Here is a 5,504-nt window from a genome sequence, read left to right as displayed (position 1 = left end):
AAATAAAATAAAATAAAATAAAATAAAATAAAATAAAATAAAATAAAATAAAATAAAATAAAATAAAATAAAATCCTGGTGGGAAAGGTTGCTGATCCTGAGGGCAGCACGGAGCGTTGAAAATCCGCAATAAATCGCATTGGTCCATCCTGCTTTTCTCTTTATCGGGATTTTTCTCCTCCTGCTCTGCCTGGGAAGTGTTTCGGTGCCTTTGGAATGCGGTTCCAGCCCCGAGCGGAGCGTGGGGATGCGCAGCTCCAGCCGCATCCCGCAGCTCGGGATCCCGTTCCCTCCCAGGGCTGGATATTTAACAAACACCCAGGATTTGGGGAGAATCCCGCTTGGCGGCGGACTCTGGGGCTGGAAGCGGCGGAGATTGAAGGTTGTTCCCTAAAAATCCTGCCCAGAGCATCCGGGAGAGAGGAGCGGGAGCAGCCGCCGCCTCTGGGAAGGGCTTGGAGAGCCGGGATCCCGCACGGAGCGAGGCCAGAGCCGGGATCCCGCACGGAGCATGGCCAGAGCCGGGATCCCGCATGGAGCGAGGCCAGAGCCGAGTTTGGAGAGCCGGGATCCCGCACGGAGCCGGGTTTGGAGAGCCGGGACCCCGCACAGAGCATGGCCAGAGCCGGGACCCCTCACGGAGCGTGGCCAGAGCCGGGATCCCGCCTCTCCCTGCCCTCATTCCCTGGAAAACCGGCAGCCCTCTGCTGGAAACTCCTCCAGGGGAATTCTGGGGCAGCCCCTTCCCGTGGGGAGCCCTCGTCTGCTCCTGAAATCCCCGGGAATCCTGGAGAGGCTGGAAATCCCCCGGGACCGTGGAGCCCCGGCGGCTCCCTCAGCCTGAGGGACATTCCCTGGCTCCTCCGGAGCTCTGAAGGAGCTGCAGGATTTCCTCCCGAATATTTCCCTTGGGATCGAGGTCCCGCTCGGGGCTGAGCCTGAGCCGGGTGTAAATCCAGGCGGGATCGCCCCCAGCCCCGGGCCGGCTCTGCAAACCATCCCGGGCTGCTGAAGCCATTCCCGGTGTTTTCCCAGCGGGATGGATCCCTGATCCCGGCCCCCGCCGAGCGGGAAGGCCGCGGGCTCGGCCAGGAGCGGGATGTTGGGTTGTGCTGCTGGAAAAACACCTCGGGAAGGCTGGAATAGCTCCGGGAGCCCGGCGGGATCGGCTCGGGCTGGGAGCAGGGAACGCGCTCCTCCTGGAAAGGAGCGGATCCGCTGGGATCCGGTGGTGCCAAAGCCGGGCTTTAGGGCTCGGATCGGGATCCCCCGGTCCTGGGAGGGTCTCGTAGGAAAAAGAGTGGGGTGTGCATGGGGGTGGCCTGAAAAGCGGGATCGATAATCCCGAGTTTTCCCGAGGGATGGCTCTGGACACGCCCGGCTGCGCGGCCCGAGGAGGGGGAAGCGAAGCCCCGAATTCCCCCTGGTTTTCCTCCAGGTCCTTTGGGTTCCCACCAAGGTTTAGCAGGGCTGGGTGAATTTTATGGTGCCCAGTTTTGGGTACATAAACACCGAATTTGGGGTTTTCCAGAGTCCCCTGGCCGGGGCACCAAGCCAGGGCTGTGCCCAGGGTGCCATTCCGGCCATCCCAGAGCAATCCAGAGGGTTTTCCCAGCCTTTGGAGCTGTTTGCCGGCAGGTAAACTCTGTTCAGGGCTCATTTCCCAGCAGGAACGCTGCTCGGTGTGAAAACGCAGGGCCGGGGAGCGGCACAGGACATCACCACCATCCTAAAGGCCCCAAAAAATCACAGCAAAGCCCTGTTTGCTTCTCCCCGTGTGGGAATGGGGGATGTAAAACGGGATTTAAAGCTGGGAAGAGCTGCCTTGTCCGCTCCAGCTGATTCCTTCATCCCAAAAATCCCCCTCCCTCCGCTTCCCATTCCTGCCTGGCAGCTCCTCCTTGCACAAGGCCCTTAAAATTAAAGATGAGGGGGATAAAAAAGAACTTTTCCTCCCTGCTCTGCCTCCCTGGATCCGAGTGACACCATCCAAACAAGCCAGAAAATAATTACTTGCTGCCTTATAAATTGTTGTCACTAATTTCTCCAGGAGTAAAAAAACCCAAAAACCCTCTTTGGAGGAAAATGGGATTTTCCAGGGTTTTTTTTGGGTGTTTGTTTTTAGTTTGTTTTTTTTTTTTTTTGCAGGTGTGTGGGGTTGAGTAAAACAATTTTGAGCTGAGAAGGATTCGGGGTTTCAGACTTCGGGGTTTTGGGGTTTTTTTTTCCCCTCCCCAGGTAAGAGAAAGAGGCTGGGAAAGTTTAATTTCATTGGATAAAAGCTGAAATGGTTTTTGATCAGGTGAATCGTGCTGCTCTTGTGTTAGAGCAGAGGTGGGATGGGATTCCCTTGGAATGGGAATATCCGGGATGGGGAGCATGGGAATACAGTGGGATCCCCCCACTAAATCCGTCACTGCTCCCCCAAGGAAAACACCCGGGATATCGGAGTTACTGCGCATTATCGGAAGTGCTCCGAGCCAGAATTCCGCTAATTGGGATAAAATGGGAATGAAATTCCACATCTTGTCCTGGCAAGAGGGAAGCGGGAGCTCCCTTCGGAAAGGCTGCGCTCAAACAATGCTCCCGCCACTCATCCCGTGGCACCGCCAGCCCAGCGCTCCCCGGGCACTGCTTTCCATTGATTTCCTGCGATTCTGGGAGGTGTCGGCGGAATTTGACACACACGATGCGGGCAGATGAACGAGCTGCATCCTTTTCTGGGAACGAGCGTTCCCGGGGCGCCAGAGCCGGGGGCATTTGTTTCGGGAGATCTGGACTCCATTTCAGGCCGGGAAAATCCCGCTGAAGCCCAGGGAGACGCTTCCCACTCATGTCAACAGATCCCAGGAATGCGCTGAAAAGCCGGGCTTGGCTTTAAAGCCAGGCTTGGGCCTCGCTTCTGCCGGCAGGCGAGGGATTTAAGGGAACATTTCTGGGCTTACCTGGCTCTGGGCTCGTAAAAGAATCCTGCAGGATGCTGGAAGTTTTATGGATCCCCTGCGTGGTCTGGGAGCTCTGGTATCCCGGAATTAACTGGATAAACACCATGGATATGCCCAGCCAGCAGTTTTTGGAGAGCCTGCCCCGTCCTTCCCCTCTCAGCCGTGGTTTCCCCACGGGACAAACGAGGGATTTCTAGCCCAAATTCCCACTCCTGCCCCTCTCCACCTTCACTCCTCCAAGGCCACCAATTCCTGCTCCAAATCCCTCCTCCAAAGCAGCCCAGGAGGGGAATAAATTCCCCCAGGACGTGGCCTGGATCAGGTCACTGTCCCCCGGGACACACCTGGGAGCGAGTGGTGGGAGCCTGGTGGCTCCAGATCCTTCCATGAGGAGCCAGAAAAGGATCCTTCCTCCAGGGAAAGGGAGCGTCAGCATCAGGGAATCACACTGGGAGCTCCAAACCCAGCCCAGGTGGGGAGAGGAAGGAATTTCCCGGGATGGAGGGACTGGGAGGGCACGGAAAACCCTCTGCCACGGGTTTCTTTAGCCTCTCCTCACCCGCTCCCAGATCCAGCACCTGCAGGGATTCGTTTCCTCGGGATGAAACCCCTCCAGTTTAAACCAGGAGATAGCAGCCAGGGAGAGGAGCCATCCCCATCCTGAGCCTGGCTCCGGCGTTCCCCATTGGAAATAATTTATATCCTCTGGTCTGCCGGGCTTGTCCCACCAGCCCTAATGACTGGTTCTGTTTAATTTTCAGCTGCTTAATTGCAGCCGAGCACTTCAACACCACTAAATTAAAACAAGCTCCCAGCGTTTCCTTGCCTGGGCTCCTGGCTCCGCTCCAAGGGCCGCTTAAAGCAACCTCAGATGCTTTATTCCTGCCACACAGGCTGCTCCCTTCCCAAAAAATCCTCTGTGTACAGCCTAAACCCACCGGAGCGGGAGCAAGGAAAACAACTTCCAGGCGAGCGGGATGGGGCCGCATTCCCAAGGGTGCCCAGCCATTCCCGTGGCCTGGAAAAGGGTTTGGGGGGCTGGGAGGATCCGACATGGGAGCAGATCCCAGCCTGGAGAGACTTCCCAGGTGGAGAAGCTGCTGGTGGAGGGGCTTATCCCGGGCAATTCCACGTCTTGGAGCAAGTTTCCCAATGTGGAAGCACTTTGGGTATCAGGTACCCATTTAAAATGAGCCAGAGGAAATGGAGCTCCAGCAGCAGCTCGGATTCCCGGGAAATGGGAGTTTCGGCTGGGGATGTGCCTTTCCAGCACCGTGCCGGGGGCACTGTCCACTCCTGATGGATTTGCTTTGGGGATGGATGTGCCTGTGGGGGGCTGGGAATCCATCAGCGGTGCTGGGAGAGCAAAGGACAAACGGGATCTGGTTCTGCAGAGAGCAGGGAGAAATGAACTGAGGCCAAAGCTGGCCCCTCTCCAGCCACCCATCCCATCCCATCCCATCCCATCCCATCCCATCCCATCCCATCCCATCCCATCCCATCCCATCCCATCCCATCCCATCCCATCCCATCCCACCAGCAGAGAGGGAGAGACTCAAGCCCCCAGCGAGGGGGGAAGGAGGGAGGGAAAGCCACCCCCGTTAATTGGAGGGTAAAAATAACCCAAACCTGCAAACAAGCCCATGGAAAACTCCTATAAACTTGAAAGGCTCTGGAAGCCGAGCAGGCTCCTCGTGCCCATAAATAATTTCCTCGTGGATCAGCGGAAACAATGCAATTAGGGGCCGGCTGCGTGCGGCAGGGTGGGACGGCAGCCAGAGAATCCCTGGGAACGCTCAAACATCATGGAGCAGCCCCGGAGCTCCTCCAGGGCCCGGAGGTTTTGGGGTTTTACGGGCATTTTTGCCCTCTTCAGACAAGGCAAGTGCCGGCATTGGAGGGACGGGATGGATTGGGAAGCGGGAACGTCGGGGCTCAGCCTGCCCGGGAAGGGGCTGTGGGATGAGGGGATGCCGCTCCACGGGGCAGGGTCCATCCTCCCCCTTCTCCCCCCCCACAAAAAACCTTTGCAGAAATCTGGGAGGAAAGAGGGAAAAAAGGAAGTCGGAGGAGACCTTGCGTGGACACCCGGAGGAAGGAGGAGCCCGGAGGAAGCCTGGGTTGGTGCCAGGTTACCTGATCCCGGTGCGGGCTGAGGGTGGGAACTGCTGCCTGCCTGATCCTTATCTCAGCAGGAGAGAGGGGCCCAGCCCCGTTCCAGGAGAGAGAACGGTTCCAGAGCGCTTCCTCCCGCCCAGCCCTGAGCAGCAGCAAGGAGAGGAGGCCCAGAGGGGGTGACCTGCATGGGATCTGCTCTCCTGTGGAAAATTCCTCTCCCTGGAGTTAACAAAGCTGACAATAAACCTGAGCGGGATGGATTTTCCTCAAAAAGCTCAGTGGTTCAAATCCTCTGGGATCCCTTCCCATCTCCTCTGGGATCTCTTCGCACCTCCCTTAGGAGCTGGAGGGGCTCCTGCAGTTTTCTGAGGGAGTGAGTGGCAGTCCATCCATCCATCATCCATCCATCATCCATCATCCATCCATCATCCATCATCCATC

The sequence above is a fragment of the Parus major genome, chromosome 3 (genome assembly GCF_001522545.3).
Source record: "Parus major isolate Abel chromosome 3, Parus_major1.1, whole genome shotgun sequence".
NCBI classification, from domain to species: domain Eukaryota; kingdom Metazoa; phylum Chordata; class Aves; order Passeriformes; family Paridae; genus Parus; species Parus major.
This window is presented reverse-complemented; position numbering follows the sequence as displayed.